Here is a 14,523-nt window from a genome sequence, read left to right on the forward strand (position 1 = left end):
ACTTAGGGGTGCCAGTCTTCAATTCTCCCTCCTACCTTTTAATGAGGGTCCTACCACTTCATCAGTTGTTTTTATTCTCATAGCCCCAGGAGCCAAGTCTTTCGGGACAAAGGGCACCATCTCTGTCTGCACAGTTCAAGCATCCCTAGGACTGGCTCTCTAGGGATGCTGCAGGATGCCAACAAACAAGCAGTGAGTATGGGGAACCCAACAGAGAGGCTGACAGACCTTCTGGCCCCCCATGTGTCGAGAATTGATGTGATATAAATTTAAAATTCTATGAAAATATAAATTATTTGAAGTAGGATCTTTTTAAAAGTCACAGCAAAGGGAGAAACTGGCTTGTTTTCCTTAAGTAAGGGCACACGCACACAGACCACCTTCTGGGAGAGAGGACCATTTCTATGGGAAAGAACTTTAACCTGACTGGGCTATGTAAGGATATGTATGCTTAACTGACACTTCCTAATTTTAAAAAAAAAAAAAGCAAAGAAAAAACCTCCTCTGAAAAGCCAGCTTACAGGAATCAAAATTGGATGCAGTATTGTAGCAGTGTCAGTCCCAAGATATTATAGTGACAAGGTGGATGAGGCGCGCTCTCTCTCTCTCTCTATTTTTATTGGACCAACTTCTGTCGGTGAGAGGCGAAGCTTACATAGAGTTCTTCAGAATGTGCTGAATGGGAAATGTGCTCAGAGTGTCACAGTTCTGGACAGACGAGTTAAACTCCCCACAAATTTCCACCACAACCATTGCCTGTCCATTAAACTCTCTCTGGAACACATCCACACTAGCATCAACTTCCTGGACACCATGAGCAGCTTCAAGAATGGAACTCAACACACAAGAAACCCACGGATCAGCACCCCTACCTTCATAGCTGAGCTGTAACTAAGCGTTTTAGTACCCTGGGGCAAGCAAGCACATTTGTGTCCCCTAGAAGTGGTGTGTGTGTGTGTGTGTGGGGGGGGGCATATCCTCCAGCTTTCTGCCTTCTATTTAGCAAGGGCGGGGGGGCGACATGCCTCTGTTGGGGGATGTGCCCCACAATTTGAAAACAGTCGCCACCTGCCAGGACCGAGTAGCTTGGAAGCTGGTGGGAGCTGCTTGGCCCATTTGGACTTCTGACTCTCTGTTCTGTGGGAGCCAGGGCATTGGCTGGCTGCCCGGCAGCCCTCCCTCTCTTGCTCCCTGAGCCAGGCCATCTCTGTGTGGCCAGTCATTCTCCAGGCAGGGTGAGCAACACAGCTCTGAGCTGCCCCCCTGACATGCTCTTCCCTCTGCTGTGAAGGAGCCCAGCACTGGCTGGCAGCACGCCCTGCAGTCAGAGATGCTCCCTGCAGTATTCTTTGCCCTAGGGCACCTGCCTCTCAGCAGCCTGCTCATACCCCACTCGCTGTCTGGGGACCTGCTATTGCAGCAGAGTGACTCTCCCCACACTCCTTGGGCGCAGGGTGGAACTGCCCTGCCCCAGCTCCATGGCTGCCAGGCTTGCGGTTGCACAGCCTGAGCCTGGTATGCAGCCTGGGTGCTGGGGGCAGGCGGCGGGTGCTGGGGGCAGGCGGCAGCTGCTGCTGGCAGGGCAGACTCGCTCACATCAGCTCTGGAAACTGACGCTGGGAGAACGGAGCAACCCGGCTAGGGTTACCATATTCAAACAGAGGACACTGCTGGCGGGAGGGAGAGTTGGGGGGAGGGTCTGGTTGTGGGATACTGAAGGGTATATTTGGGGGAGTGTGGGAGGATGTGTTTGTGTGTATTGGTAGCGGGTGTTTGGGGGTGCTGGAGGGGGTACCTGTGACAGGGGTACCAACAGGAGGTGGGGGACGATGTCACACTCCCTGTCACGGTGGCAGGGCGGCTGGTATGAGCCTGGGACGCAGCACCAGCCTGTCAGTCAGCACCTCCCTCTGGGTCTCTTCCCCCCCACCCGGTCCCGGGTGGAGAGCTGGCTGTACTCTGTGCTCTGCCTGCCTACTGCCACATTACTAGCACTGTGGGGAGAGCCTGCTCCTGCCAGGGTCACTGGGCCCATGATCCTGTGGGGAGGGGGGGGGCAATGAGCACCCCAGGCTCCAGTTTATACTGATGAGCCTGTTACCGGGGGGAGGTGAGCACCCTCTGCTCCAGCTGACACCGCTAGGCCCGATACAATGTGTGTGGGGGTGACCACTGGGCTTGATCCTACGCCACTCCATTTTTCTGCACCCAATGGTTTTGCACCCTGGTCAGCTGCCCTGTTCACCCTGCACTAGTTATGGCCCTGCTTCATAGATCCAGTAACCACCCCAAACACACCAAGGAATCTGCTATCTTCAACTGGTCACTCAGGGCTTGTCTACACTGCAACGTTGTTGACAAAACTTTTGTCTTTCACGGGTACTTAAAAAGCCCCCCAGCGAAAGACAAAAGTTTTGCCAACACAAGTGGCAGTGTGAACGCGGCTTTGGCGGCAGGAGCACTCTCCTGCTGACAAAGCTACCGCTGCTCACAGGGCTGGAAGTATTTTGGCAGCAAAAGTGCCGACAAAGTACTGACAGTGAGCGTTCACACACGCTGACTTTTAGCAACAAGGCTTTGTCGACAGCCCTCATCAGATACCACAGAATATGCTCCAAGAAGAAAATCCGGGATATACACCTTAATACACTCAAAGCCACCTTCACCATACAAGGACACTGCACCAAAGAAGTAGATCACATCATGGAACAGGCCACCCAAATAGTCCGAGACAGCCAGCTCCAATACAGAACTAAAATCCCCTCTGACCGCACACTCCAAGCTGTCATCTACCACTGCACATTGGAACCCATATGGGCTATCATCAAACAATTAAAACTCATACTCAGTGGGCACCTCATCCTGAAAGAAACCTTTCGTGAATCCCCTCTTCTGGCCTTCAGACAACCCTCCAACCTCTCCAGGCTCATCAGCAGAAGCAAGCTCCACACAGACCAGGACATACGAACTCAAAGCGGCACCAGACCCTGCCAAAACAACAGATGCAAAACCAACAGACATATCTCCAATGCTATAGTGATCAGCACCCCCCACAACACACCTTTCAAGATGCCATGAGTCCTACAACACGTGGTGTACCTCATCCAGTGCACTAAATGTCCTAATAACAACCATGTGGGTGAAACCAATTGTGATGGGCTGGACCCCTTAGGATGCCACCTGATGTACTGGGATACCACTGAGCCCACCTGTTATGCCAGCCTGGGCATCCTTTTGACCTGTCTTGCAGAGCTAGGCTATTAAGCCTCCTCCAGCAAACACACAGGCAGGGCCTCACCCAACTTCAGAATGAAACAGACTCTCAAATCACTTCTGGGACGGCTCAACTTAAAGGACTCGCCCCAGCGCTCAGGTATCCACCTCCCTTGAAGTGCAGACTCAAAGGTGTATTATGAAATCCGCCTCCTCCCTCAATGTGGAGGAAGGTATGCACAGCCTCTTATTCACTCCCCCCCATTATGAATAGCATAAACTGGCTATATTATAAACAAGAAATAAGTTTATTAACTACAAAAGGTGGATTTTAAGTGGTTCAAGGGATAGCAAACAGAACAAAGCAGATTATCTTAGTAAATAAACAAAAGCTGCAGACTGATCTTAACACATTAGATAGGAAGGATGCAAATTAACAAATTCTCACCCTGAGTGATAAACAGACTGGCAGAATCTTAAGGCACAAGTTGCCTTGGCTTTCCCAGGTTTTCTTACACAGGCTAAAGATCTTAGCCTGGGACCATCACTTCTCACAGTTCAGTCTTTGTTCTTCAGGTGTTCTTCAGGTGTGGTGTTGTAGGGAGAGTGAGGACCCTTCACGTTGTCATTGTCCCTCTTTTATATCTTCTCCCCACTTGCTGGAAGCTTTTTTTGCTGTGACCTGGGTCAAACAGTTCCCATTGTGTAGAGCTATCTCTGAGAGGTTTCTATTGCACACAGTTCCTGGGATAATCCTTATGCTTGTGTGCATTTCTTCAATAAGACACTAACATTGTTTGACCTCATCCAAGGTAGCACATTTGAAATACAGAGACATTGTCAATATTCCCAGCTTCAGATACAAAAATGATACATGCGTACAAATTGGATAAACACATTCAGTAAATCATAACCTTTCCAATTATATCTTACAAGACACATCTTGCATAAAGTATATCTTAGTTATACCATATTCATATCATACCTGAATTTTCATGAAGAATATGGGGTATAACGTAACACCAATCACTACGCTCTTGAATGAACTCACATAGGAAATGATAAAAGGCAAAAACACCCTGTCACCTGTGAATGAACACTTTTTACAAAGTGATCACTCTCTATCTGCCTTGTCAGTCCTCATCCTCAAAGGAAATCTGCACAACACTTTCAGAAGATGAGCCATGGTGCATACATTCATAACTTTGCTAGACACTAAAAATCATAGACTGAATAGTGACACTGAATTTATGTATTATTACAACTGTCTATAATCCACTAACAATCTGCACGGCTGCCTTCCCTGCCTCCGCTTTTTTTCCCTTCCTGTGACTGGAGAGGTGTTAACGGGCAAGTTCACCTTGAATGGTCCTTGAAATATGTGTTAACTAGTTATGCTCAACAATCTGTTCCAACATGTATTTAGCTGTGACACTCTGATTATGTTTCCCAGCCCTGAAGAAGAGTTCAGTGTAAACTCAAAAGCTCATCCTTCTCACCAACAGAAGTTGGTCCAATAAAAGATATTACCTCACTCACCCAGGAATCAGAATTATTTGCCCAGAAAAACAGCTACTTGTATGTTATAATTTCACTCCAGACTGGGTTGGGCCATACCAAATAGCCTGAAATCTTATGTACAACTATGAATATTTTATTGTGGCAATGCTAGTGTTGCAAATGCTTTCCTGGCTAGTGAGATAGTGATCAAAATTGCACCTTTGACTTTGGAGATCTGGAAAGGACACAGAGAGAGGAGGATCTATAGGGATGGGTCTCCAACATGCTGGATGGATTTACATTTGATAGAAAGACTATGGGAGATGCATGATCGTCTAGGCTACTGAAACAGATGCCGAGAGACTGCAGCATTTTCATTTCCTGTTTTCTTGTTATGCAATTGTAAGGTTATGGTTCATGTTGATTAGTTATTGCACAGTTATGGCTCTCCAGAAGTCTAGAGTTTTTATTTTTGATTTAATCTTCTAGAAAATATTTAGTTTCATTTAACATCCTTGTAATTTTACACTGTTTAGAGGATATGCATAAAGAGCCACACCATCGAGAGAAAAAAACAAACCTTCCTCTTTTACGGGGAGTAACAAAGGGTTTGTAGCTTAAGCATCACTCAAATTTCTAGTCAATTCTCAGAGCAGAGTCCTCTCCTATAATTGAGAGGAAGGATGTCTTATGGACAAGAAACTGGACTGGGACTTGGAGATCTGAATTCAGTTTCTGGTTTGGACACAGACTTCCAGACTAACACTCTCTGTTCCTCAGCTCAAACTCTTTAAAATGGAGATAAATACACCCTTTCTCCCAGCTCTGAACTGTCTTGCCTGGTTAGACTGCATGATCTACAGGAATGATTGTTCCTTAGCACGTATTATTTCAATGCCTGCACAGGAGGGGCTCTGATCTTGTTAGGACTTGGAGACACTCATGAAATCCAAATAATAGTAATTAATAAATTGTGATTCCCATCGGGGCTGTCATTGGGAAAAGTCTAGAGATTAGAATGAGCTAAATTTGAGGGGGATAGGTAATGGGGAGGCAACAGAAGTGAGAATGAAGAGTGCAATCATGACTGACACCATCTTGATATCTTACAACTGAGGGGAGATTTTATATAAACACATTTTTCCTGTTTATTTTTAAGATCCATTCACTCCATAATTTCTTTCTCTTTCTCCTTCACACACCCAGGGCCAGCCCTAGGCGTTTTTCCACCAAGCCCCCCCCCCCCCCCCCAAGCTGCCGAGGGTTGTGGTGCCTTCTTTCCACACACAATTTAATTTGGGCACGCCCCATTGGGTTTTTAAGTGGTGCCCAGTGCAACTTCCCTGATTATCTGCCCCTAAGGCTGGACCTGCACATTCTGTGCCCCCTTTCATTTACTAGCCTCAAGACTTTTCCATCAGGAGAATTTATAAACCACTGTAACTCATTTTTATTCCACTCGTGTCCTTAGGTTCATATATTTTTTGTTGCTGCTGGCAGGTGGCTTAGAAACATCAATTGCTTAATGCACCCTTATTTATTATGTATTAAGGGGCCTAGTGGGAACAGTTTCGGAGTTACCAAGGTTGGAACTGTGCTAAGAAATCAGAGCTGGTGAGTCCTGTATTTTTGTACATTGTGTACTGTACCATGTGCTAATAACATGATGATTTAAATTAATAAAATGTAACTAAAGGAAACTGAGTGTCATCAAATGTTTTCACTAGGTGTTTAGTGCACTGCTTCTGCGATATGTTAATATTTGAGTTCATATTTTGTGGATTTCTTTTGAAAAATATAGGTATGCCATCAATTGATTTTTGTGAGTGGCCTGCAGATGGCAGTAGCTAATAATTTGTCTGTTTAAAAGGAACATGGTTGGCATGGAAGGCATGTGATTTTTTTTTCTGAGTTTTTTTTTTTTCATGTTCTCTCAAGTACAGTCGTTATTAAGATTATTGCACTGGCTTTGGTGAAAGGAACATGATAGGTATTAGACTACTGTCATTTGCAAGATTAGATTAAAACAATAAAAGAGAAAAGGCTTGTTAAATTAATGTTGCTGGCAAGATTAGGAAATTAGGAAAATAATCTAAATAGGGTTATACTGAATGCCAGAAAATTTACATTTATATATGGTACTCTGTCCTGGCTCTAAACTGTTGAGGAAGATAATACACAGTGGGATAAGATACATGTTATTTTTAACTTTGAATTCCCTGGCTTCTTCCAGTTTGTTACAAATTAATATTTTTTCAGCAAAGGTTTTGGGCTATTGTTCTCCCCTTATGACTACAGTTGCTAGAAGTGGGTGTTACAGACATGAATCAAAGAGGCAATTAGAAACCGTTATCTATTAAAATGCCCTGAGGGTTTTCAAAAGAAAAGATATTTTTTCTTGTATGTTTTAAAACACAATATTAGTTCACAATACTGAAATGGTTTCCTCTTTTTGTTAAGGGTACAATTCTGCAGTTATGCATGCAGAAGTCCATTGACAACTGCAGTATGGGTCTGAATATATTTTTGTAATTAGTTGATATTTTGTCAGGAATCTATGAACCCCAGAGCCATTCTGATGTATCAGTTATATAAAAATGACATCTTCAACCATTTTGAATAGGGTGTATTTTATGTACTCATTTTGACAGCCATAACAATCTAGGGTTCAGATTCTTACCTATTGTAAGTTGGCCTTGGAAACATATTTTTATATCCATGCTATTTATCTACGGTTGGATCCACTGAATAGCATGGCAAATCCATTTGCAAGTCCCAAAATTCACTTCACACTTGGCTCCAAAATGGTACTGAGGAAAACATAGCTGTAGTTCTTTAAAAATCACTGCAGTCCACCTCATGCTTCCCCTCCAAAAATGTTTTGAAAGATCCTCCAGGCCACATCATGGGAAGACAACACTTTCCTGCTGACAGCACAGTGCAGTCTGGAATAACGCCATTCTGCACCATTTTGGGAATATGTACTTATTGGTATTAATAGAATATGCACTGTATTATTTATATAGCACACCTGGGCATTTGTCTTTAGAGCCATTCTTGAGTCTTTGGAAATAACATATTAATGCAAGATACATTTTATTAAAATGAACATTATTTTTGGGAAAAATAGAAAGGAGTTTTAAAAAATCAATTAAATATTTAAAGTCATATACCAAAGAGATGCAAATTACCAGATGAATGACAGTTGACTGATGAAAAAAAAAGCCCATAGAGTGGTCATCACAATTGACACTATTTGGAGATCTTTCTAGCAATCTCTGAGGACAGGCCTAGGAAAGAATGGGCATGAAGATGCAACTACTCTCTCCTGTTAGGAAAGGGTTGGAGAAGCTTGTATGGTGGCTGTGGGGAAACAGAGGACATCCATCTCCTGGGCTGACAATGGGGCACCTTCCAGGAGCACTACAATTCATTATAATATTTTAAACAGGCATATTATATCCCCAGGGCTGTCTATGCAGAATCCAATTAAAATGGTTGGGGCATCCTACTGGCACAAGGGTGTGTGATGTGGTCCAGACTGCAACAGTGGGACCTAAACTTTAACCACTCAGAACTTTGCTTATTTACAAAATAACTGCATAGATTTTTAGTGACTATTTTAATAACGAGATAGTCTTTGATTGCCTGAAGAAAACAGAACTTCTGCTCTCACAGGGTCTGATTCTGCAAGTCACAAGATGCCAAACAGTTCAGAACCTCAAATGGCTCTAAACTAGTAAGGATCCAATAATGATAAAATTGAGCAAAAGCACCGCATAAGCATTTTCTGGACAAAACAATCACTGACCACCCACAGCAATTACACTGTATAAGAAACATCATTTCATTGTTTTCACAGGATCAGTGTCTCACACTTTGAGAATAATCTCATGGATTCACAGAGTTTAGGAGCAGAAGGAACAAGTAGATCATCTAGTCTGACCTCCTGTATAACACTGGCCATTAAATTTTACCCAGTTACCCCTTTTCATAAATATAAAGGGAAGGGTAACCACCTTTCTGTATACAGTGCTATAAAATCCCTCCTGGGCAGAGGCAAAATCCTTTCACCTGTAAAGGGTTAAGAAGCTAAGGTAACCCCACTGGCACCTGACCTAAAATGGCCAATGAGGAGACAAGATTCTTTCAAATCTGGAGGGCAGGGAACAAAGGGTTTGCTCTGTCTGTGTGATGCTTTTGCCGGGAACAGATCAGGAATGCAGTCTTACAACTCTTGTAAAGTTAGTAAGTAATCTAGCTAGAAAATGCGTTAGATTTCCTTTTGTTTAATAGCTTGTAAAATAAGCTGTGCTGGAGGGAATTATATTCCTGTTTTTGAGTCTTCTTGTAACTTAAGGTTTTGCCTAGAGGGATTCTCTCTGTTTTGAATCTGATTACCTTGTAAGGTATTTACCATCCTGATTTTACAAAGGTGATTCTTTTACCTTTTCTTTAATTAAAATTCTTCTTTTAAGAACCTGATTGATTTTTCATTGTTCTTAAGATCCCAGGGTTTGGGTCCGTGTTCACCTGTACCAATTGGTGAGGATTATTATCAAGCCTTCCCCAGGAAAGGGGGTGTAGGGCTTGGGGGGATATTTTGGGGGAAGACGTCTCCAAGTGGTCTCTTTCCCTGTTCTTTGTTTAAAACGCTTGGTGGTGGCAGCATACTGTTCAAAGACAAGGCAAAGTTTGTACCTTGGGGAAGTTTTTAACCTAAGCTGGTAAGAATAAGCTTAGGGGGTCTTTCATACGGGTCCCCACATCTGTGCCCTAGAGTTCAGAGTGGGGAAGGAATCCTGACACCCCTGTATTGAGTTTGATAGTCTCATAGCATATACAGTCAGCTCCAACCAGGAGAGAGTATTATCCATAACTCTAATCTATTTACATTGGGTCCAGTCCTACTCCTACTGAAATCCATAGCAAAACTCCTATTTACTTCAGTGGGAACAGGCTTGATCTCATTAATTCTATTATTAAGTAGATTATTTGATCTAAGGCGTAACAACTCAATACTGTAGTCAGTGCAGCCTCAAAATTCTTTATATTACCATAGTGCTCAGCCACGTGGATCATCATTTTATATTTGTACACACACACACACACACAAATATGTTGTACACAAATTTGCTGTGCAGCAGCCAACATTCTACAGTTGATATATTGCACATGGTATATTTACTATTTTTCTTAATGACTTTAAGGTTGGTGTAAACATTGTGAACTATTTAAGTACATAAAATAATTTTACAAAATATATTTTATTCCCTATTTTGTGAAGCAGTGAAAGCACCAACACTGGCATGTTGCTATTAACTTATATTCTTAAAAAAAAAAATCAAAATAGTTTCAGCAAATTGCCTTTCTGGAAATTTGTAAAAATAATATCATTGATTAACCAAATGAATGGACCCAGTTGTGTCTCCACACATGGGCAGCACATGACTTCTGCATTTGGGGAGGCTGGGCCTGAGTGCCGGAAGCTCCATAGAAGTGAGGGGGAACCACCAATGCCTGGACCATGGCCCCCGCCCTCTGTTCCACCCTGAGGCTCATCCCCCCTCAGACTCCTCCCCGCAAGGCCCCATCCAGGCTCCATCCCCACTCTGCCCCAGGCTCCAGTCCCACTCAGCCCACCGAGAGGTCCCCCCACCATGTATCTCTTCCCCCTCCCCCGGGATGCCCCCTTGCCACTTGTGCCTCTCTGCCGCTCAGGGGGTGAAGAGGCACGAGCAGCAGATGCGGGGGGAGAGTTGTGGATGGTGGTGGGGGAGGTCAGGGGAAGAGGCAGACTGGGGGCAGGAAGAGACGCAGCATGGGTGGGGCCACAGGGAAGAGTGAGATGCAAGAGCGGGACTTTGGGGTGGAAAATAGTTGGGGGGGGCTACAGCTCGGATGCCCTTTCAGCAGTGGTGCTTCACAGGCGGCTGGCCGACAGCATGCCTCCAAAGGGAGGTGTGCCACATCTTATTCGGGGAGCTTGACCTCCCCTGGCCTATTATACCCACCACCCATGTCTCCATAGTCCTGGTGCAGATAAGGGCATCCATGTATGCTCCTGCTGTGTAGAACAGGAGAGTCAGATGCAACTATGGCAGTGGCTCTCTCCCATATCCAGCTTGCGGCCCTCAGGGAGTATGGGGCTGGAGTCTGGGACTAGGAAGGGGGAAGGAGTAGGTAAGTCAACGATAGGGTTCGGGGGAGATATAGCCTTCCTCCCTGCCTCCAGCTGAATTCCCCACACAAAGTTAATACAACTTAAGAATGTAGAAAAGCCTGTAATTAGGGAGGGGAGGATGGTCTAGTGGATTGGGAACTGGCTTGTGGCTTGGGAAACCTGAGTTCAATTCCTGCCTCAAGCACAGGCTTCATATGTGACTATGGGGAAATCAGTTAATCTATTCCATGTTCCTCCGCAAAACAGGGACAATGCTTCCCTTGCTCACAGGGATGTTGTGAGCATAAACTCAGGTGTTCAAATGTTACAGGGATGAAGACTATATAAGTACCTAGACAGCATTTTCAACTGTCCACTCCCCAGTAGTGTGGATTCTGCCTCTGGTCAGAGAGGAAGAATTCTAACAGTTAAGATCCACGCACAAAACTCAATTGCTTGATCTTTGTCTAGGCAGGTGAATGTCACCCCAAATGCATTTATATTTAAATAAAACTATTAAATCGAATCAGTCCTTAAATACCAGGGTGATAAGTGCTATAAAAGTGCATTGAAGAGACAGATGGAAATTTTTATTTCTTAATTATTCTCCATCATCATTGTTCAATGGAATGGGTTTAAATTCTAAATGCTCATCAAATCCAGCATTTGTTTTAAAAGTCTGGATGATAATGACTAGGGAAATATTAATAAATTCAGTTTCTATTTAAATACATAGTATTTTATCCCAAAATGGAGAATTATATAATTGAAAACGAAGTGCAATTTCAAATAAGCAAACTTCCCTATTGCTTTTTATCTACATACGTACAAACAATGACATCATGTTTAACAAACGATGAATAATGGAAAAGATTTTGCAAAGTTCATATGTTGTAGAGATATGTGCTTAAAGTGTAGCATCTGTTACAAATAGATGGCAAGGCACAGGATTAGGAGATGCTGATATGTTTTTTTTTCAGGGATCAAAAGTCTCGACACTGGAGACAAATTGAAGAGAAGAAAGCCTCTGAGGATGCTAGACACTCTGTGCTTTGAGTGGCTTAGTTACATGTCACAGCACTTGTTAAGTCTGGCAAAGCCAATAATAACTATTTTGTTTGGGGGATTTGAAAGTAGCATGGCCTGAACATGTGCCTTGAGTAAGCTTGCAGCATTGCTTGTTTTCTAAGCTCAGGGCTCAATCATTCCATAGAAATATACCAAGAGAGAATGAATCCTGTCAAATACAGACCCAAAGTGCCTAAGAAGCACAGAAAACTCCCACTACCCTGAAATTCATGGAGGCTGATCTAGGGCTCTCCATTTCCCACAGGACATGCCCAGTGAAAATCCACTTTCTGTTGTATCATCCCTCATCACTGCCAGCAATAGTTTGCCTGGAGTCCCCTCTATGATGTGAAGCCCTCCTGAGGGTGGGGTTTGAGCTAACAAAGGAGAGGTTCTCATGACAGCATGGGTCATTAGTGATGATCAGCAGGGATGGCGGGAGGGCTAGGCTCTGAACTTGCAAACACACACCATGAACAGTCCTGTTTCAATCAGCCTACTCATAATAGTAAAGTTAAGCATGCACACAAGTGTTTACAAGATTGGGACACTAAGGAGTCTCATTGCTTTTTTCCCTCCTCGCCAGATGCTCAGCTTTCAGAGAAGCTGAGAGTTAAGTAGTTAAGCAAACCCTCACTTCAAACTCCAGCTATCTCTACAATTAATTTTTCATGCCCACTGCTTACGCTGCAGGGGAGGATGAGTAGGAAATGCTCTGTGTTGACTCTTCCAGCATTTACTGTCCCCATTGTGCTCTCTAGGCATGATTTAGGCCAAAGCCTTCAAGAGCTGTAGAGCTGTGTGAAACTTTCAGCAGAGGAGGGAGGGGGATATTTCTATTCTCCTTCTTGATAAACAGGGAAGCCATCACCAACTCTCTCTTCCCTTGCTGGAAGTAGACCAAAGTACGAAGGCAGGAGGTAACCATCAGTTTCATGTTGGCCATAGAGGAAAAGACAAAACAAAAAGAAGAGAATGTGAGCAGGCATGGGAGAAATAAGAATTGCAGAGAGGAAGGCTTAGATCCTCAATGTAGTTAGAAGCTTAACTTGTTGGTTTCTTGGGCATTAGGCAACTAAATATCTTTGAGGATCTGGGCTGAAGAGTCTTCTCTTCAGTTCACCACCCATTCTTTCTCTTTTCATTTGTGCTTCTCTCTCCAGCATCAGGTTTTAAAGCAATTCAGAGCTCTGCCTTCTTTTTCACTTTGTTCTTTCTATGTCATCTTTATAACCTACCATAGTGCACATCCTCACCTCATGGGTGCCTCCTCACCTCTGGGCACAGCTGTGATGCCAGTAGATCAGGTGCCAGCTCATCCCAAATCCCCCAGGCCTCACTGAACATTGACAAATGCATAGCTGGAAACCAGTCTGACTCACCGGTGTGGCAGTATTGTTAAAGTAGGTGTTAGAGTTACAAGAATGTGTTTAGTGTTCAGACTTTATGGCATGCTAGTAGGATGCTGCATTATTAATTGTATAGTATCTGTATCCCATATTATAAGGTATTCCTTAAGTGTTTGCTCTGTAACTATAAAAATGTTTGCTAAGGGCAGATCTACATTTAACACTGCAGCAGCACCAGAGCAGCTATGCCGCTTAGCACTTCCGGGAAGATGCTGCCTACGCTGATGGGAGGGGTTCTCCCATTGGCATAGGTACTCCACTTCCCCAAGAGGCAGTAGCTATGTTGATGGGAGAAGCTGCAGTGTGTCTGGTGAAGACGCTCTATGTTGACGGGAGAGAGCTCTCCCATTGGCATAAAAAAACCACCTCCATGAGTGGCATAAGCTATGTTGGCGGGAGATGCTCTCCCGGTGACATAGTGCTGTGCACACAAATGCTTATGTTGTTGTAACTAATTCAAACCCCTGCGAGACGTAAGTTTTGCTGACTTAGGCTGCAGTGTAGACATAGTCTGAGACTGGAAATCCCCAAAGTCAAAGGAGAAGCATTGGCCCTCTGGCCATGTCACATCAAAGTTGAAACCCCTTCCAGGGTAGCACAAACAAGGCCAATACAAGTCCAAACAAATCTGAAAACTAACAGCCATTCCACCTCCAACCCTCCAGGCTTCAAAGCAGTTCCCTTGTTAGCTCCACTTCAGGAGCTAGTCTACTCCTGTAGTGTTCTTCCTCCACTGTTTCCTGTCTGGATAAAACCTAGCCCAAGGCATCTCTCTCCATCAGAGAGCACTGTCTCCTTTTCAGTCAGTCCCCCCACCATCTAGTTATAAGGCCTAGCTCCGCCTCCTCTGGCTATGTGGCAATTACCCTGAAGGTGAAGAACATGACCAAGTGGGTTCTTTCCCTTGCCTTGCAGGTGATGGGGGTTAAGTCCCAACACACCCTCTCATTTACTAAAAAATAAAATCAGCCTCCCTCCTGACACTTTTCTCTTTCCCCCTTCTCTTCTGTTGATTTCAGTGGGCATTAGGTGCCTAAGTACCTTTTTGAATCCCACGTATACATCCTGCAAATATATATAGGAATGTTACTCATTGAACTCACTGAGATTATCCACATGACTAATGTTATTCATGTGCATACGTGTTTGCAGAATATGGGTCTAGGGACT

The sequence above is a fragment of the Lepidochelys kempii genome, chromosome 2, assembly GCF_965140285.1.
Source record: "Lepidochelys kempii isolate rLepKem1 chromosome 2, rLepKem1.hap1, whole genome shotgun sequence".
NCBI classification, from domain to species: domain Eukaryota; kingdom Metazoa; phylum Chordata; order Testudines; family Cheloniidae; genus Lepidochelys; species Lepidochelys kempii.